This window comes from Eptatretus burgeri, chromosome 15, assembly GCF_056783735.1.
Source record: "Eptatretus burgeri isolate ZD-2024b chromosome 15, Ebu_testis_v1, whole genome shotgun sequence".
Classification (NCBI taxonomy): domain Eukaryota; kingdom Metazoa; phylum Chordata; class Myxini; order Myxiniformes; family Myxinidae; genus Eptatretus; species Eptatretus burgeri.
The window spans coordinates 40,201,381-40,223,156 of NC_140975.1; the positions used below are offsets into that span (position 1 = coordinate 40,201,381).

General features: G+C 44.8%; 1 protein-coding gene across 4 annotated transcripts in view; it reads left to right on the forward strand.

Annotated features, from left to right (window-relative positions):
- Positions 1-21,776, forward strand: part of LOC147012002 (uncharacterized) — a 71,976-nt gene that overhangs the window by 10,286 nt on the left and 39,914 nt on the right. Inside the window, exon 3 of one of the 4 annotated variants that reach the window (XM_085856527.1) lies at positions 10,945-11,081. The exons of 2 other annotated variants lie outside the window; for them this stretch is intronic. The gene's annotated coding sequence lies outside the window, so the exon portion shown is untranslated. The remainder of the gene's footprint in view (positions 1-10,944; positions 11,082-21,776) is intronic. One more of the 4 variants, XM_085856528.1, reaches the window with a different exon arrangement.

The following is a 21,776-nucleotide window of genomic DNA, read 5'->3' on the forward strand; positions in this document are numbered from 1 at the left end:
AAGGTGTAGGATTCATGTAATAGAAAAAGAAAAGTAAACAAAAAAAATCTGATGTTTGATGAGTGGTTTTGTTCCTGACCAATGATACCTCCATTTATGTTACTATGGAAGGAGAAAGTGTAGTTTTTGTTTTTTTTTTGTTCTTTTTTTCAAGTTGGAGTATTATGAGCTGATCATGCAAAATCTTTTAAAAAATTGCTCCATTTTATTTATTTATATATTTTGTGGACAGACTTGTACGTGCTTGTGTGTGCATGCGTTTATGCTTACGGGCACATGCTAGTCGTGCATGTGCGGTAAGTAGGGTAACAGGGTGTGATTTTGTGCTGCTGGGGGCCATCTGTTCTTTGAGATTGGATTTTTTTTTGCTTCTCTTGCCTCTGGCACCCTTTTGGCTTGAGCATTTTTGGCGTGTGTCCTTTGTGCAACCGTTCTTTCCATGTTTTGAGACCTGTTTAACAACCATGTAGTGCTCCCTTAAATTATACATCCTCTCCCCCCCCCCCCCCACCAAGCACCCTGTGTTTTCAATATTTCCAACATGAAGTTTGTGAGGAAAATGAGAAGCGTACCGCTCGCAACCAGTAATGTTATTTCCAATTTATCTTGCATGGAGTAGTGCAGAATTGTCGCAAGCGTATCGATTTGGTTTAAAATGTCAACATCGCTGTCCTTGCTTGCACAGCCTGCTTTTATAAAGTGCCAGTTGCGTGAAGAATTCAGTACTGCATCGTGCACGCGCGTGCGTGTGCGTTTGGGTACACTAAAATGGCAGTAATCGAGTTTCGTCGATATAAAATCAAGCCTCTTATGAGGAGTAGATATTATTACGTTATTTCGTGATTGGTCACAGGTTATGCTGCTGGCAAATAATAATTTCAATCATCCCATCATTTTGGGTTGTTTTGTCCTCTCCGTATGAAGTGTAATCTCATTGGCACCCAAAAGCAGAATCTGCGATCATCTCATCATTGTCGGCCGTTGTGCATAGCTGAAGATTGGATCCATCGGTGATTCGTCAGTACGTTTTCAAAAGAGCAATTTTTCGGTGTTCGTAATTTAACCGCCGTTGGAAGAATTAGGCAATGTCACCTTTGGCTGCGTAAGATGGCTGTTTGATCCGGAGATGGAGTTGTCGATTTGTCTGGGAATCAGCTGGCTGCTGATGTGACGCTTGTGGACAGGTTTCAACGTTCGAACATGGTGAGCATCGAGGACTGGTTTGTGCTCTGAATTAAATGATGTTAGGCGAGCGAGTGTGCTTAAAATGTACGTGAGAAAAAAAAATAATAATTTGGATAGGACGGTGTTTTGGGGGTGAAGATGATAGATGAGATGTGGGGAATTGGAAGGAAAAACTATTTGACAAATGCCATTCCATGATGACGGGTTAACTCTACCAATAAATGGCATTTGGTTGGGCGATTATAGCGGTACCTCCAGGCACAAGGTGCATTAGCACAAAAAGATAGCGCAGCCGAACAGGCAAAAAGGCAGCATGCATCAAGGCGCGTTAATCGGACACTTGGCAATTGGGTGGCAGCTCGCACTGCTCGGACAGATTGCCGGTGCCGAAAAGGACGCTTGTTGGATGCAGATCACGTTTTACTGCAATTATTGTGTGCCATTCACTTTACTCCATGGAGCTGACACTTGTTTCTTTGTTTGTGTATAATTGCAATTTCGACTTCAAAGGCTGTTGCCACACAATAGATGTGTGGTGATCGGGTCAAGAATAATGTCACATTGCATTTGAGGCTCACCATTTTTGCACTGCCTTGGTATTTAGAGACTAGAAAGTATTCAAGATGAATCCCGAACCCAGTGAGTCAAGGTGTGTGCACATGCATGGATTTGGAAATTTTCACTCTGCTGTTGGCCTTGCATGTCTGCTCTTCTGATTGGTGGCGTGAGATCTTGAATTACGGGATGGGCCGATGAATTGTATTTTGAAGTGTTGTGTGATCCATAGTTCTGTGTTCCACTGCTGGACTTGGTGTGATAGGATGTGTATTTCTGATAGTTTTTCACAACATCTCACAAAACCCACCCTCCTCCCCCCCTCCCCCTTTCCACAACAATACATACCAGGTTTCTGTCATCTGGATAACTTGCCGAAAATGCCTGATTCACAGCCTTTTCCTGCGAAAATTAATAAACATACAACCAAATGACTTTATACATAAATTCCAATAGTCATCTGCCAGTATTCCTTTGATATCTTGATATCGTCATCCTGCATCGTTTTCCCTTTCCTCATCTTTGCTCCTGTTGTGCTGATTGCTGTGAGAGAGAGAGAACGAGAACGCCATCACTGTGAATGCAGTTATCGATGCACTGGTAAAGCTGAAACTTTGTCTTCACAAGATTGAGACTAATTAAAGAGTAAGGTGACTGATTGTATTAACTGCTAATGCTGGACAACAAACAGTTTGACACAATGAGCCAAGGAATTAATTAAGAAATAGAGTGGAGAGAAGATGGGATGAAGCAGTGTAACCCTAAAGTATGGCTAGAAAGAGTTAATAGGAGTAAAAATGGTTATGGGCGAGCATAGCATGGGACATGCGATGGAAGTGCACCGCCTGCTTGAAGTCTTGGAGGGAAGTGTAGGATTTAATAGCCTCAGGGAGGCAGTTCCATGGAAGGGAAAAACAATGAATAAAAGGAGTACGGTTGGATGGAAAGCCTGGATTTCTGGGAGTTTAATCCGGATGGGGTTATTGAACGAATTTGTGCATTTCAAAGTTACTGTGTCGGGTTGGGCTGAGAGAGAGAGAGCAGAGGGAGCTAAACCAGAGCAGAAGCCACCAACCTGTGTCTGATGTGAGGGGGACAAGCCTTGTGTAGTCCTTGTGCTTCAGCCTCATGGTGGAAGATTCGAATGATGTTGAGAGCTTTTTCGATTCCACGGAATCCAGGAAAGACTGATGTGATTCTGGAGTGCCCAGCCCATAGCGGAGAGCAGTACTTCTTGTCGGCTGTGAATAATTTTGATTCCTCAAGGAAGTACTTGGATCGGCAGAGGATGCCCACTCTGCGGCTGTCTTTGGAGCGGTCTTCATTATCATCTGTAGTTGTATCTTCTGTTGCTCAATTGCCAAATGGTAAAACAAAAGTTTAAATATTCATCTGACTTGACATGCACTATTTAAGGACATGTTTTTAATTTTGGTTTTTAAACTGGTTTGTAGTCTTCACAAATTGTGCAGGTTGCTCGGCAGGATACACTATGATGGAGTTCACTTCTGCATCGTCTCGTCTCAGTTCAGTGGCCAAGGAATTGCAACCACACAATTTTAAGCAGCACATTGTCATAATTTATCAAATCTCGTGTTTCTTCGGAAAGTGATGGAATCAACATAATGTCGATCAACGTTCTGTAGTTATGCTTTCCCTGTGCCGCAGGTTGACACTAGCCTTCACAATTAATACTACTACTTCATTCTATTTTGCAGGAAAGGTTTGGCTGGTTATATTATATGCTTTACTAATGAGTTACATTAAATATCCCCACCCCCCACTCACCTGCACCTTGTGCGAGCCATAAGCCATATTAGCATGGATTGAATATGCTCTTTTGTGTTAAATCTTACCCTTCATGCATCACACAGCTTATGAATGTGATGTCATGCTTTGAATGTTGTGAATAATTGCACCCGAAGCCATTACGTGTTCCTTTCTTGTGTTTGAGACTACCCGAGTCCACCTTGTACGAATTCCTCTGTAATCCATCGATTCATCTTCTTTTCCTTTTCTAATCCATCCTTGTTGCTTACATCCTGCTGCCGTCTGATAATGAAATTGTTTTGCATTTTTGAAAGCAATTAAAGAAAAAAAACATTCAATGCTTCAGTCAAGTCACTTAGTTTAGTGGATGGGTGAAATGATTTTAAATTATTTTTCTGCAGCAAAGCAAGTCTTGTTGAACCGAATCAAAAAGCCACATGTGGAGGCATGTGTGAATGGAATTTCAAAGTCTGGTGCATTTGCGGGATTGCTGTTGCGTTTTGTGACGTCGTCACGTCTTTGGGCTTTAGCATGCAGTCAGCATTTTGCAATGATTCTGTTTCATAAAAGCATATTTATCCTGAACATGTGTGTTTTGTGTATAATTCTCAGAGCTGTGCATGAGGAGGTTTATAATTTGACCGAGGCCTTTCACTAAGTTGATACCAATCCGAAGGCATCAATTCCCTCCCCATTTCAAGCCTTCAAACACCTCCCCACCACCCCCCACCAAAGCCTCAACCTCCCCCTTCCAAATCTGTCCCATCTTTACTCTTCACCCCTTCCCTACCTTGCCCTCCTCCTGCTCATAAAAGCAAACGGGCATTCCCACATCGAAATAGCGGAATATGTAGCACTTCCTCTCCCCTATTATGCTATCACCAACTTCACAGAAACTCATCACGGTTACCTGTACAGCTCAAAATTTTAAGAGAAAATGGTCAGAAATAATAGCAGTGACCTGCATAATCTTCACAGTAAAAGTGCTCCTTGAGAGAATGCCACATAGTTATTTGGGTGGTGTATAAACAACAGAACGCTGCCTCAATCTCTGAGGCCTGTCTGCTCAAAATAATTTTAACAGTTGATTTGGTCGTTTTACACTGAAGCGAGACTTGTAAGGAGGGCATGCCGATTGTGAATATGACTGCTCTGACGATGCCTTTGATTTCCAACAGCAGTAAGCACCAAAATGGTGGCCGTAGCATAGAATTTGTGGGTAGAATCAGGCAAACTGTCCAACCAATGGGTGGAATCCGGATGCGCACACGCTTGCGCGCACTAATGCACAGTTCCTTTTATATTGCAGAAAAGTCAAGCTCAAATCTGACACACCCTAGTTACATTCTTATTGAACTGGTGAGGAGTCTCAGAGAAAATCATTTAATTTGTTGGCAAACCTTGCAGCAATGGTGTGTATTCTGACTATTTAAACCAAAGAATTTTGTTAAAGGTATCATACAGGCGAGACTGATAGTCCAGAGGTGGTTTGGGTTTTGTTGTCCAGAAAGGAGATTTTCACAATTGGTTGTTTCAAGGTAGTTTAAATTCCCGACAAGGGAAGGAGACGAGCCTTTTATAATAATAGGTGTGGGAGATAGTGGAGAGGTGGATTATAAAAACAATAAATCCATGGAATGTGAGATGCAGAAAAAGTCAATATCACCCATTTAGCCTCTGTTGTATCTTCACCACAATGTGAAACACACATTGTAAAACTGAGACCTACCTGCCACAACACTTGGATCCAGACTTTGTTTAGGAAACAACCAAACAACCACCAATCCGACTTGGACATTTATCTTTTTAAACTTCTATTTAATATTAATATTGTGACAAGGCGTTGGGAAGGGGGTAGGAGTGGAATGTGAGGGTGGTAGCAGACTTGTCATCAGTGTGCACGTGCGGCACAGCTCATGCAAGGGCAAACAGCATAACTCAAAATAAGGGCCTAATCATGAGAAAATGTGCTGTGTGCAAGACTAATGTCAAGGGGCTGGCCTTTCTGAGCTCGTTTTATTTATTTTGTGGTGTTCTTCACTGACTATCTTTCTCTATCATTCATCGACCTATCTATTAATAGCATTTTTCATTGCTGAGCTTTTTGTGAATTTAACTTTTGTGTAGGAAATGATAGCTGTGTGTCATAGCACCTTTTCCTCCCTTGCCCCCTTTTTACAGCTATGTAAGGGCTTATTGGTAGATAGCCATGATAAAATGATAGCCATGTGACCACACATGCACAACTCTTGACAGAACTTCCACACATCACCCTATCCAGCCCGGACACGAAGCCAGCCATGTTCGTGCCCCCAGAAACCCGAAAACAAGAACGAACAGAAACATTTTTTTTTCCAAAAGAATACTCTTTCAAAACAAACCCATCTCTTTGGCGTTAAAAACCTGCTTGAACATAAATCCCTTCGATTCGTTCAATGATCTGCGGTGGGTAGTTTTTTTTTTTGTTTTTTTTTGCAGCATCATCGTCTGCTATGGTTGAACCGGAGTTTTTGGCCCTGGGTGCCTCTTGGAAACGTTTGTAAATCCACAATGGTTCCAGCCATACCACCGGTCCACTGAAAAGGGTAAATCTGCAATTATTTCTCCCTTATCACCAGTCCACTCAGTTTACCGCACAGTCGATTCATTGATCCTATAATGGCGGCCCACAAGATGCCTTTGCTTTCACCTCTTGCCAACATATCTAACAACCCAATTTTTATCCCCCGCCAACCAACGAAGTTGGCGGGGGATATAGAAATAGGTTCCGTAAATCCCCTCAAGATACATTTACGAAATTTGGTACACATATCAAGCAAGTGGTGAACTGGTGCCTTTTGATATTTTCTAACCTGGGTGTGCGCTGCCGCTCGCCACGTCGCCACAGGGCGAATCCCCCTTACCTGTGGCTAATATTTTAAACCACCCATTAGCCACTGTGGCTAATCCATGTTTCAGTGTTTTTTTTTTTTTTTTACCAGTTTTAGACGAATTTTGGGTGATTTTAGCACAGAATTCAACCTTCGTTGAGACGGCCGCCATTTTGTATGTTTTGATTACAGAAATCACGCGTGATTTCGTACAAGCTTATATATACTAACTTTAGTAGTTTTAAACTAGTTTATAGTAAAAAAAAAATCGACCGAAATTACTCATGATTCCCATGATTCTCGTCTCAAAATTTTATTTTAATATTTTTGAATATTTTTTTCTCGGAATGATTCGGCATGATTCGGCGCTACTTGGCGCTACATGCTTCGTTGGGTCAGTGGATGCCAGGTGAGTTTTGACACAATCAGTAGTCGTACCTGTAGTAGGACGAGTTTGTTTGGATGAGTGAGTTTGATGTGTGAGATTGGTTGGATGAGTGAGTTTGACTGGCATGAGGTTGGTCCAATCCTGGTCCACGACCACCCCATCCCCCACTACCACCTACTAAAGGCACAACGACCATACCCCCCCCCACACACATACACACACACACACGCATACCATCACCACCACCACCACCATCCCTCACAATCACCACCTCCCCTGATGGTCGTTCATTCAACCAATCTCACACGTCAAACTCACTCATCCAACCAATCTGAACAATCCAACTCACTCATCTAACCAACCTCACCCATCAAACTCCCACATCCGCCTTAAAATTAACTTATTATTTCATATTGCTAAGAAAAAACTTTTGAATAAAATATGTGGCTATTTCCTTTCTCCTGTGGCTAATCATTCTAAACCTGGATTAGCCACAGTGGCTAATTCCTTTTGAAAGCCAGAGCACACCCAGCTAATTGATAGGTCACATTGTTTGGCAGCCATGTTGGATTCAAGAAAATATTAAATAATGTTTTCTCTGGAATCGCATAACCCAACGAAGCGAAAATTTGCAACTATCATCTTCCATCATGTCTGCATAACTAGTAAAAATTATGACGTCACAAGTCGCATGGTTTGGTGGCTATCTTGGATAGAAATACACACCTCATCAGATTAACACAAAACTTCACGCACGTATTCCACTGGAGGATTGGAGGCAGAATGTAAATTTATGATGTCATAGATCACATGGTTCGTCAGCCATCTTGGATTGAAAATTAATAAATTAAAAAAAACTTCTTCTCCAGAACGGCTCGACAGATTGAGGCAAAATTTCACATACACTTTCCCCAAGACATCCTTTCAGAAGTTTGTTAATTTCTAATTGATAGGTCACATGGTTTGGTGGCCATATTGAATTTACCCGAAAACCTTCAAACATCTTCTTCTCCAGAACGGCTGGTCAGATCAAGGGCAAAGTTCACATACATATTGCACACGAATAGGGAATATAAGTTTGTTAATCCTCATTTACTATGGCGGGGGATATCGAAGACTTTGTCTTCAACGGATGCTAGTTTTATTTTTGCGCAATGTCACAACCTTTCTTTTCCTTTTGGCGCAATTAATTTTGTCCATAGTTTTACATTTGGCATCATTAACTGTTGTATGGTGACTAAATCTAGTAGATCTAGTATTACAGGATTTCTGTTTGTCATTTCCTGTTCATTTTAAAATTTAGCTTCGTTCCCATATGTTGGTCTGATTACTGCAATTGATGGTGCACGAGAAACAAAAAAGACTCGTAATGGGAGGTAATTGTACATTGGAACACAAACAATGACCCATCTCGGCTCAAAAACCGTGATTGGCCAAAATTAAATATTTCGATAACTAAATTGGAACACAGGTTGACTGCGATTGGTCAAAACCCGTGATATTTGAGGGTTTACTGTGCATTCAAAAGTTGTGGAGAGTCGGGTCGAATGGAGAGCTACACAGGACAGTCGGTTCGTCAGCTCCACGCGATGAGCGCAGTTCTGGTCTCACGGAGCGAGCTAAACAATGGAGAGAGGTTGGGGGGGGGGGGTAGGTAGACTGTTGTGTGGCCACTAAATCTGGTAGATATAGTATTACAGGATCTGCAGTGGGTAGTTTTTTTGCAGCATCACACCATTAAATAAAGCTACACTGAGTGCCGGGCAAGGAGCGGACTGCGTGTGCGTTCGCCAGTTGCCTCCAAGCCTGGATGCACCTAAGCCTGTTCTCTGTCTCTGTCTGTTTCTCTCTCTCACTTACTCGCCTGGGCCATTATGGCCACTGGTCCACAATCATCACGTGGGGACCAGGTTTTTTTTTTTTTTTAGCTCACCTGGAACGTAGTTCCGGGAAGCTTATGGGATAGTGCCTCGTCCATCTGTCCATCCACAAATATTTTCAACTTTTTCTCTGAAACTGCACATCGGATTTCGATCATACTTTACCACAACGTTCATCACCGTGTATGTACTAAAGTTTGTTCATGGCATGAAAAAAAATTAGGCCCTAAGGGGGTCTACAGGTGTTACCCCCCAAAATAGGTATTTCCTTTCTTCTCAGAAACTATGCATGCAATTCTGATAAAACTTGACCACAACCCTCATCCCCCATGATGTACCAAAGGTTGTTCACGGCATAAAAAAAAATTGGGATCTGAGTGAGGGGGCTGATGGGGGGTGTTTATTGGGGGGGGGGTTGCCCCCCACCCTAAAGAGGTATTTGCTTTCTTCTCAGAAACGACACACAATTCCAATGCAACTTGATTACAACCTTCATCACCCATGACGGACCAAAGTTTGCTCATGACATTAGAAAAATTGGGGTTGAAGGGAAGTGTAAGGGGGGGGTTACCCCCCAAAATATGTATTTGCTTTCTTCTTCAAAAGTAAACACCATTTTGATGAAACTTGACCACAACCTTCATCACCCATGATGTACCAAAGATTGCTCACACCATTAATAACATCAGGGTCTAATGGGAGAGTTGCCCCAAAATTGTATTTGCTTTCTTCTTCTGCCCGAAACCACACACACAATTTTGATGAAACTTGACCACAACCTTTATCACCCGTAACGTACCAAAGTTTGTTCACGGCATTAAAAAATATAGTCCATAGGTATTTGCTTTCTTATCCTGGTGTTGGCGCAGTGGTTAGGGCAGCGGCTTGGGATCCAAAAGGTCCTGAGTTCAAGCCCCGTTGGGCCACTGAATTAATACACCAGGGGGTTGACTCAGCCTGTCATCCTTCCGAGGTCGGCGAAGTGAGTACCAGTGTACTGGGCCGGTGTATACCCTGGTTAAAATAGATGTACCATATCCCTGTGTCGCAAGAGGCGACCAGGGTTACGTCAGGAAGGGCATCAGGCGTAAAACATGTGCCAAATCACTATGCAGATCATACGGATGATCCACTGTGGCGACCCCCTAAAGGGAGCAGCCGAAAGAAGAAGAAGAAGAAGAAGAAGAAGAAGAAGGTATTTGCTTTCTTCTCCATTACATATTTTGTGGGTCATCCATGCCTACCAGTGGTTCCCCGGTTATCTCATCCAGCCACTACCAGGTGCGTGCCCTGGGGTATTGCCCCTATGTTTTATCAGTCTTGTGACTTCTTTGTCTTTATCTTCATGGTGTAGGTGGTTGTATTAGTGCTTTAAGCCATTGCAGTCTCGTTCTGTATGGGGATTTTTTTTATTGTATAAGGAACTATCGGTGTGTTGCTTCTTTGTCCTCTTGCCCCTTTTTCTTTGAAAGAATCCCTGTTTTCTCACCACTGGTGTCGGTTTGGTGCAGAGTTCAGATTTGGAAGATTATAACCATGGCGTGAGTCAAAACCTGTGGCCATTGGAAATTTGCGCCAAACCTTGCGAACAGGGTTAAATTTTCAGTGCTTTCCCCTGCGGTTCATGCTGGCCCCAGTCCTTTTTGAATGGAGGAACTGCCTTAGGTGGCGTATCTCATTCGAGTTTCTGGATGGCAGAAACCGAAGAAAAGCTCTGTTTGGCTTTCCTGGTGGATAGTGTAAGCCTCCAAGGATCCTCCATCGCTTAATTGGTGACCATCTGGGTAGAAGATTTCACTATATGTCCACCTGCTGTCCACCATAACATTGGTAGTTCGGATTGGGTTCAGGACAGTGGTCCAAATCCAACAACTGTTGCAATGCCAGCTCCTGAATGAAATAGAATAAGATAACAGATCGTTAATGATGCGATTGGTGTTGTTTTGCTTGATGTTCAGCACACTATAAACTTTGACCTCTCGCACCGGCATGTGACTGGAAACGGTTGTCCTCTCGGGAATAAAAGTGGACACGTGTTGAAGCTTGGGGTCTATTGGCCCGAGGAAGCCTTCAGGGGAGCGGGTGAAATGTCACCTGAGACCAGATCTGTTCTTGCTTGTTTAGTACTAGACATGTATAAAGGTCAATCAAAAATGACAGGTTGGAATTATTTTATTCAAAATATTCAAGGAGATTGGAAGATGTGTTTCAAAGCAAGAAAAACATTATTTTAAAACATCACATGTATAAATGTGACCCGATTTTATTCATCTTCTGGGACGTTTCACTTTGACAGTGCAGCATCGTCGAGACCATTCCAAAGTCTGAAGCCTCGGCGGAGCGTCAGCCGAGGCGGTCTACAATCAAGGTGCTTCTGTCATCTTTATTTATTTGATGGCCCACAGACGTAAATGAACACTCGTTTTATTCTGCGTGAGTTGCACACCATGTGCAGAGAATTTCACCTCCCCACGCCTTTCATTTATTGTTAGTTTTTTTAAACGTTTCTGTATACCGCCATTGATGCCTGGTTGCAAGTCACTGTCTACATTTCCAATAGAAGAGATGTAATTACTCTTTTATGAAAAATGATTTTTGAGTTTTTTTATCCTGAAAAATAGAGTAAGCACAAAGTCATGTTAAAAGATTGGCCTTTGAAACCTTTCTTAAATGGCCATTATGAAGGGGGACAGCCAAATACACACTTGTGTTTTATATATGTAGATTATCAGAGTGGATCGAGTTACCTTTTTGGTTGGGTGCACCTTTTTCAAAAATACACACACACACACACACCACAATCCACAGACGTATTTCTGGCTTCCCGGCCATCGTCAGTGCAAAGTGGATTCTGCCCGGAACATGAACTAACATGCCATTTCGTGAGGGAGTATATCCCTCCAGCCCCTCTTAATTGGAACGATGACGATGAACTGCTGTGCCACACCAGCACTTGCTGCAGGGGGCCCTACAGAGGGCCTGGTTATGTTCTGGTTATGTTCCCAGGTAATCAGAACTTTAAGTTGCAGCTGCTGCATCTCAGCTGCAACTGTGGTCACTTGTGTAGCAGCTGACACTGCATTAGGCAGTGGGTGGTTCTGTGTTTTCACACACTGCACCTGTGCCGGTTTTCTCATTTAATGTTGATAGATATATATGTAAAGGGTGTTTCAAAAAGATTGATACAACTTTGAGTTCCTGCCATTTCTTTGTTTTTTGACCAATACCGTTTTCCTTTTCAGGGTTTGGTGATGTTTCGTGGTATTTGTTCCCTGAGATTTCTAGCTCCACAGCTAAACTCTGCCATCGACAGTGAAGCAGAAGACAAAAGTGGTGGCTCTGTAGTATTAGACTAAATCATATGTAGACACCCGCTAGAAAATGTTGCGGTTGTTGATGGCACCGTTCAAGTGGAAATGTGCTTCATCACTGAACCAGATCAGGTTGATCCAGTTTGATTACCACTCTATCCTGTCACTGAGCCAATTGCACATATCAAGTCTTCTTCTCATGTCATCTTAACTCAGTTAATGCCTAATAGAGATGATGCATGGGAAAAGTTTAAGTTCCTTTGTGAGGAATCACCAAACTGATGTTTGTTTGATGCCGAGCTCCCAGGAGCGCCGGCGGTGGGACTTCTTGGGACCGTCCACTGCAGAATCCCACACGGCGTCGATGTTGGCTTAGCTCTTGGTTCCTGATGCTGGACTGCCACTGTTTCCCTTGTTCTGGTTGTGCACTGTATCCTGGTGCTCAAAATGTTTCACAATATGTTGAATGGCACAATATGTGGGTCCATTATGTGTTCTGAGGTCGTATTCCTGGCAGAACCTCCGGTGGGTGTCTACATATGATTTAGTCTCATACCACAGAGTCACCGCTTTTGTCTTCTGCTTCACTGTCGATGGCATCGTTGAGCTCTGGAGCTAGAATTCCCAGGAAACAAATACCACGATAACACCACCAAACCCTGAAAAGGAAACTGGTATGGGTCAAAAAACAAAGAAATGGCAGGAAATCAAAGTTGTATCAATCTTTTTGAAACACTATGTATGTATGTGTATATATATATGCCTGGTGTTGGCACAGTGGTTAGGGCAGTGGCCTGGGATCCAAAAGGTCCTGAGTTCAAGCCCCGTTGGGCCACTGAATTAATACACCAGGGGGTTGACTCAGCCTGTCATCCTTCCGAGGTCGGCGAAATGAGTACCAGTATACTGGGCCCGTGTATACCCCGGTTAAAATAGGTGTACCAAATCCCTGTGTCGTAAGAGGCGACAAGGGTTGCGTCAGGAAGGGCATCCGGCGTAAAACATGTGCCAAATCACTATGCGGATCATAAGGATGATCCGCTGTGGCGACCCCTAACGGGAGCAGCCGAAAGAAGAAGATATGTGTGTATATATATATATATATATATATATATATATATATATATATATATATATATATATATATATATATATATATATATATATATATATATATATATATATATATATAAAACTATATATCACTTGGAGTTTGAACGGTGGTAAGATGCTGTGGGCTGGCAAACAAGTGGATTATTTTCATGAAATAAAAAGCTTGCATGACAAGGGAGTCGCTTACAAAACATGTTATTGTTTTGTATTTCCATGCAAAATCTTGACTTGTGGATGAGTGAGGGGATAGAGTATAAAGCAATGTACTGACGGTCGGGTTGCAGTTGGACACAGCAAGCAAAGGGAAAGTAAAGTTACTTTCCATGTGGTTGCTTCACTCCCTCCATTGGATTGTGAATACGTAATTCATTACCAGTTACCACTGACCAATATTTCGGAGTGTGGATAACCTTGGCTTTGTTAGTCTTGTTATTGCGTGATGTTGTTTTCTTTGCTTCTGCCTGTTGTACTTGGATCAGAAAAGGGTGACTTATCTGAGAAAAGACTAATCATAATTGAGTTACAGTTCATTGTAGAATTGCTGTGCACAAATAAGCTTGCAAAACGTCAGAATCACTGTAATCACTGTAATCACTGATCAAAACATCAGAATCACTGAAGCTGTAATCACTGCTCAAGGTGCTTCAACAAAGTATTGACTCAGGGGGCTGAATACTTATGTAAATTAGATATTTCAGGTTTTCATTTCAAATTAATTTGCAAACATTTCTGAAAACATGTTTTTTCACTTTGCTATTATCGGATATTTTGTGTAGATCAGTGTCAATTTTTTAAAATATTTAATCCATTTTAAATTCAGGCTGTTGCAACAAAATATGACAAAAGTCAAGGGGTGTGAATACTTTCTGAAGGTACTGTATATTGCTGTGCATGGTTATGGTGCAGATATTTTAATGATGAAAAGTGTTCCAGTGGATGAAGTTGTGTGGCACTCCAGATGCAATTGATTTGGACATTCTGATTGAACGGCAGCATCCGTATGAAGTGAATTTGTCATTGTTGAGAGACTGGCTGATGTGGTGCTTGGTTCCGGGTGCTGCATGCCACGAGGGCAAACAACGGTGGTCCCCAGGGCTGAGAGGGTCTGTGTAAGGTGCGCACACCCACATAGCATGACGCAGCTGCTGGGAAATGTGCCCTTGGTTGGGGTCGCGTTGACGCATGCATTGATTGTTCGTCTGCCTTTCTCCCTCTTATGTTCCTGCTTTTCTCTCCCTGGGTTCTTGTTTACTCGGAAGGTACAGTACGTTGAAAGGCATTTTGTTTGAAGGCTTTGAAAAGAGGTTCTCAGGTTTCTTGCCATCCTGCCTTGCTTATGCAACATAAACATTTGGCTACCAGAATGGTGAGTTGCATATTTTGTTTAGATGTTGTGGTGAAACGGTGTGGCACTGTCCAAGGGAGCTTTCAGCTCGTTGTGCAGCTTTTCGATGCACAGGTTCTTTTTAAGAATAATTATTCCATTCATCAAGATACATTTGATCACATGGGATGTTTCCTATTGATTTTTATTTTCACCTGTAAAGACTTGAAGCTTTTAAACTTGAAATGCAAAACTGCATGTACTGCACGTTCTCTGTTATTCACTTACATTTCCTTTAATGCCCTTTCAAACACACTTGCTATCAGTAGTTGCACCTCTTCTTTTCATTCTTGTTATGTCCCGACTGAAAGACTTTGTTATTCTCCTCCACTCTGATTTAATTATCCCCCCCCCCCCGCCCTTCATTCTCCTTGCCTTTCATTCTCCTCGCCTTTCATTCTCCTTGTCCTTTTTGTATACTGTACATAGTCGAAGCTCGTGGAGGAGCTGCACCACTGAATGCATCAGGACGTAACAGAACAAAGGGAACAGTAGAAAGGGGGGGGGGGCACCAACAGCAGGTTGGCGTTTCCCCTCTCTTTCAACTGTTCCTTCTTTCCTTCCTCTCCTCCACTTCCCTTCCTGTCCTCCTCTTGTCCTCCTCTTCCTGCTCTCCCCGTCCCCCTCTTCCTGCTCTCCCCCGTCCCCCTCTTCCTGCTCTCCCCCGTCCCCCTCTTCCTGCTCTCCCCCGTCCCCCTCTTCCTGCTCTCCCCGTCCCCCTCTTCCTGCTCCCCCACCCACTCTTCCTCTGCTCTCCCCTGCCCCACTCTTCCCCTGCTCTCCCCTCTCCTCTCCCTCTGCACCCCCTATCCCCTGTCCCCCTCTTCCCTTCCTGTTCCTTCCTACCCCTTCTTCCCTTCCTGCTCTTCCCTGTGCCCCCCTCTTCCCTTCATGTTCCCACCTGTCCCCCTCTTCCATTCCTGTTCCCCCTCCCTTCCCTCTCTTCCTCAGCTCCCCCTCCTCTCCCCTATTTTCCTCTTCTCCCTCTTGTCTCCACCTCTGTGTGTCTCTCTCCCCTTCCCCCTCTGTTCCTCTCCCCTTCCCTCTCTGTTCCTCTCCCTCTCCCCCTCTGTGCCTCTCCCTCTCCCCCTCTGTGCCTCTCCCTCTCCCCCTCTGTGCCTCTCCCTCTCCCCCTCTGTGCCTCCTCCCTCTCCCCCTCTGTGCCTCTCCCTCTCCCCCTCTGTGCCTCTCCCTCCCCCTCTGTGCCTCTCCCTCCCCCTCTGTGCCTCTCCCTCTCCCCCTCTGTTCCTCTCCCTCTCCCCTCTGTGCCTCTCCCTCTCCCCCTCTGTTCCTCTCCCTCTCCCCCTCTGTGCCTCTCCCTCTCCCCTCTGTGCCTCTCCCTCTCCCCCTCTGTGCCTCTCCCTCTCCCCCTCTGTGCCTCTCCCTCTCCCCCTCTGTTCCTCTCCCTCTCCCCTCTGTGCCTCTCCCTCTCCCCCTCTGTGCCTCTCCCTCTCCCCCTCTGTGCCTCTCCCTCTCCCCCTCTGTGCCTCTCCCTCTCCCCCTCTGTGCCTCTCCCTCTCCCCCTCTGTGCCTCTCCCTCTCCCCCTCTGTGCCTCTCCCTCTCCCCTCTGTGCCTCTCCCTCTCCCCCTCTGTGCCTCTCCCTCTCCCCCTCTGTGCCTCTCCCTCTCCCACTCTGTGCCTCTCCCTCCCTCTATCACCCTCCTCTTCTCTCCCCCCCACCCAGTCAATCTTCTTGCTAGCTCTAACTCTCCCTGCCCTCTTTCTCTCTCCCCTTTCTCCCCTGCCTTTCCTTTCATACCATTCATTCTTGTTCTTCTCCCCTCATCTTTCAATCCCCTCACCTCTCACCTCATTCTCATTGTTTGACTCCTTACCCCCTCCTATGTTTATTTCTTTTTAAATATCTGTTTTGTTTTTTTAGCTCGCCTGTTCGAAGAACAGAGAGCTATAGCGATACCCTCGGCGTGAGCGTGAGCGTGAGCGTCAGCGTCAGCATGAGCGTGAAAATGTTAAAGTTTTTGGTGCAAGTTATTTTTTCCTTTCTAATGTTTTAATCCACCACACTATTTTTTATATGCCTCAATATATATATATATACATATACATATATATATATATATATATATATATATATATATATATATATATATATATATATATATATATTGTTGTGGTTACCAGATTCGCAAACCACCATTCAGGTCCCTTAGGTGAGGTATCTCGGTAAGTGCATGTGTAGTTAGGCCCAAACCCGTTGTCTAGTGGGAATACATGTCATTTATGCGAGCTGCGACTCTTCAGGATAGCCGTTTTCTTTTACTATCTTTATTTTGGACCAACCGCCATGATCACAACCACAACATCAACCACCGACCCCAACCACCGCTTCACCACAACCGCCACGACCTTCACGCACACCTCACAACCGTAGCATCGCCACCGTTCTTGCCCCGCTGTGGGTACCGGTGTTGGACTCATGCAGAACGCGCGTCGAACAGCGTGTACAAAATCACGGATTTTCTGCTTCAAAAACGGATCAAAAACGACACACGCCCACTTTTTGCCGTCCAATCGGTGAGCGAGGGGCGATTTGGCCCCGCCCCCAGGGCGATCGATATATGCAAATTTGTGGATCAAAAAGCCTTCACGCCCACTTTTTCTCGGGCCAATGGGGAGCGAGGTGAAAGGTCAAAGGGAGGGGGTCAAAGGCGAAGTTACGGGGGGATAAAAGGACGGTGTTCGTCAGTCAGAACGAGTAAGGAGAGAGTCGGGAACGAGAACGGAGGGAGAGTCGCAAACAAGAACGGGTCGGAGAGTCAAGAAGAGGAGAGTCGGAAGCAGAGGGTCAAGACTTCGCGGGCAGTGGAGCTGCTCGTCGTGTGCGTTGGAGTCGGAACGGAGGGGACGGAGCTGTGGAAAGGCGGCGACACCAGACGAGGGGGTGCTCGCGTCGTGCAGGAAGCTGCACCCGAGGGAGGCCGACAGCGCGACCTGGCCGAGGTGGAGACGCTCGTCGCACATAATAAAGATCCTCTATACCCCGAGCATCAGCAACCCCCTCCTGTTTCCCCCCGCGCTGAGATAGTGCGACCAAGGGGGCCCCGTTCCCACCCCCCTGCCAGGCACTGTCCACGAGGCCCGCGGGTTGCGGGGCCATCGCCGCTCCGCGTCTCATCACCAGACGGGTAGGCCCGACCCGGTCTCGGCCTCAGGCCTACCCCATCCTTGGGGGTATTTCTTTTCCTTGGTTTTGGGTATGTGTTGTCGGCGCCGTCTGTGAAGTAGAATTGTATAAGTGTTGCCGTGTGCTCGGTAGTCGGTATTAGCTCTGCACTGTGTTTTCACTTTTATATTTGCTTTTTGTGTAAATGGAATTGTGTTTTCTTTTTTTTGTGTGCATTTGGTGGAATTGTATTTGTGTGCTTTCCGTTCGTCGCGAATAAATGTGCTTTATTGTTGAACTGTTCTCCCGCTTCGCTTCGTCTTTTCCTCCATTGAATCCCCATCTTGCTTCACGTAAAGGGTTGGTAGTGGGCTGAATACGCCCGATAATTAATCGAACCGTCGAGGTCGACGATAACACCGCTCGGTTATTCTGATAGTACGGAACGGGTCGCTTAAGTGGCCCGTGTCCGAAGTCGACCTGCGGCGAGGTGCGATCGCCCGGTCTACCCTCCGCGTGGGTACTTAGGTAGTTCGAATTTGGCGAGCAACCCTATCCCACGCGGGGGCTGATTGGCTCGATCGCGGTGAGACCGAAAGGTCCACCCGTGACTGGTTCCCGGCGTTAGTCCGAGAGGGTCACGACTGGATTGTCCGTCCGGTGGGCGACGTGCCGCGATTCGAGTTACGTGGCCGTCGCACGCCGGCGGGCGCGAAGACCGCAACAATATATATCGGGGCGTATAGTATGATACCTGTCGTCCGTCCGTCCGTCTGTCTGTCCATCCGTTCCTGTCCACACTCTAACTCTCAAAGTTTTCAACTTTCACGTTTCATATGTGCAGACTGTGGAGACGTGTGTCGTGACATACGTTCGTCATCTAAAGTGGTTGCCATGGCAACCAGGATGCTGTTTTCCATCCGTTCCTGTCCGCACTCTAACTCCCAAAGTTTTCAACTTTCACGTTTCATATTTGGTACATAGGTGCAGACTGTGGAGATGGTGTGTCATGACATACGTTCGTCATCTAAAGTGGTTGCCATGGCAACCAGGATGCTGTTTTCCATGTAGTCACACAATTCTGTATATACCTTCTTGTTTGGGCGTATATTATGCTCACTTGCGCTCTTGTTACTGATTACAATATACAAATACATATCTTGCTTTAAAATTATTTGGATCAGACTTCACTGCAATGCTTTATAAAAAAATACTAATTATATTGGACGAGTCTTTTAAAAACGATAAATGTATAAATAGGCGAGCATTGGGTGGCTTTGACACCAACTCTGGTTGTCCTCAAGTAATGCTGTTGCACTCATCTCTCTAAATCGGTTGATGTTAATTCTTCCATATAAAAGTGTATGCTGCGGTATGGTTCTGTGAGCTTATCTGCAGGTTTATGTTGGTTTGAAACAATATAGGACTTGCAAAATGACATACGAATGTTAAACGAGACCTTTTGTGCATGCCCTGCATGTGTTTACACTGACTGGTTCTGCTTGCCAGGCCTCATATTCAATCCTAAATTATTATCTTATCCTTTTGTTTCAGATTTCTCCCAAATTTCTGAGCTGAACCAATAACCCTCTGATTGTTCTTGGGCTCCATGATTGGGAAGACTCCAACACGACACTTTTAAAATGATGTCTGTCTGAATGAGGCCTTTTGCGCATGTGCAGTGTGTGTGCGTTTTGATTCAGTTCGGCTCGCCAGGCACTTTTAATCTGCCGTTACGAGCACAATATCTGTGATTTAAATCGTCTTTCAAACATAATTTTCAGCATTTACATGCAAGAGTGGCAATTTCAAGATGGTTAACCATAATTGTTCTGTTCTTGAATACAAATCGGACAACGGAAATTTAGGATATACAAGAAATATCTGTGGATGAGAGTTGCTGTGTTTAACATTTACTGTTAGAACAAGTGAGCAGCGGCAGTGTTTCTGTCTCTGTCTCTGTCTGTGTCTCTGTCTGTGTCTGTGTCTGTGTCTGTGTCTCTGTCTCTGTCTCCCCCTCTCTCCGTCTCCGTCTGTCACTCACTCACTCACTCACTCACTCACTCACTCACACACACAGTCACACACTTGTCCTTTTAACAATAAATGCAAAAATCTCTGGCCGCACAACTCCCACCCGACAAAATCCCCCCCCCTTTCCTCTAAACATGACTAATCTATACGAATAAAAGGGTGTGTGTGCATGCATATGGGGTTTCAGAATGTGGAATGGAGTCCTCCCAGGGCAGGCTCAAAGTATCCACCTTCATTTTGGTAAGGGGTCACGGGTCACGATTCATGGACCAAGTTGTGAAGTTTTCTGTTCTCAAAGTTTTGTGCCGAAGGCTCTCTCTCTCTTCATGATCGTTACTGAACCCTGGACAGCTTCAACTGTAGTTAGTTTGTAGTAATATTCCCAGCGATGGTTTTTAATATCTCTGTGAGATTCTTCGTCATCATTCCCATGAGGTTCTTCGTCACCACTGGTACAACTTTGGCATTCTTCAGCTTGCAGGATCTTTTCACTTCATTATTGAGGTCCTTGTATTTGGTCATTTTCTTGATTTCTGCATCGTTAGTCCAAAATCACCGGTATCAACACCTCATTTAGCAATGCCGCCTTCTGTTTTTTTTATTTTTTAATTTGTACCTAGGTATGATATCTGGTCGCAGTGCTTTGTTTTCAATGTTCACACCCGATGGAATCATGAAGTCGTACGTGAGCCGTACTTCAATGTTTTCACTGATTAATTTTGGTTCATTTTTCCCACATTTTCTGGAACTGGGATATCAAAGTTTTTGCAGATGTGCCAGCGGATTACTTTTCAAACTCTGTTGCGTCGTGTGTACAGCTGTTCTGAGGTTTTTTTTTTTTTCGTGTTCGGTCATTAAGCGTCACATATCATTCTCTTCGCTAACCCCACCTCCACGCCTCACCTGTCTTTTTTTTTTTTCTTCCTCCCCCCCCCCCACCTACTATTCTCTCACTCTGTCCCCTTGTCGCTCCCCCCTCCTCATAAAATGCAGCACTCTGCTCCCGTGTGTGTGTGTGTGAGTGACGCACCCTCCCTCTGGCAGTGAATAGCAACGTTTGGTGTGGTGTCGCTCTCCCCACCTCCCCCTAACTCCCCCACAATCATTCTCTCTGTCTCCCCTTCCTCATCTAACCCTACACCTGCCTCCCCCTCTCTCTCTCCCTCTCTCTCTTCCTCTCTCTCCCACCCTCCCTCTTTATGCCTCCCCCCCCCACTTTATTGACCTGTCAGCGAAGTGATGGGTGGGTTGTATTTGCTCGTAGGAAATATAATTATAAATTTACCCTGTGCATCGACAAGCCCCAAATATGACCTTCCATCCATCTATCCATTGGGACCATGCTCTGCACAGAGCATTGGTGCTGCTTAAGCAGTCTCCAGTCTCCTTGGTCATTGGGAACAATCCTGTACAGGTCGCCACTCCGACACAGGATACTGGCAAGCTGATACTCATTTTGCCGACCTCGGAAGGATGACAGGCTGAGTCAACCCCACCTGGTATTACTTTAACAGCCAAGCGGGATTTGAACTCAGGACCCTTTGATCCCAAGCCCACCACCACCCTAACCATTAAGCCAACACCAGACGTATGACCTTTCCAGTCGGTGTTAAGAAGCAACAAAACCGGATACGGTGTCTCCCTCTGGGAAGTATACCTGAATGCTTGTAATGACTGCATCAGCAGTTGGTGTAACTTCAGAAGGAGACTATGGAAGACAGAGAGACCACTAACTTGTCTGCAATATGGGAGTAATCGGCCCAGATATTTCCAATTGAAGACACCTGTTAAATATATGAAGAAGCCTACCATGTTCACATAAGGTAATCCTGCAAGGTTCAAAGTCTACTCACTGGCAGGGATGACCGTGGAGGTCAGGTAGGACCACATTGTTGGGGTTTTTCGGGTAGGACCGTGGTCAACAGGACCACATTGTTGGGGTTTTTTAAGAAATCAACTTTTTGGATGAGTGATCAGAAAGTTCTCCAACTCTTGCATTGTGCAGAGGCAGACCTCTTTCTCACAGGTACGTTTTTCACAATTATTTACAGCTTGTTTTCAAAGCTTTTTGAACCATTTTATACGACAATCCTCATCACACATGTCATCGACGTTTGGCTGCCCTGATTAACCTCATTGGTAGGGGGTTTCTGTGCATGCT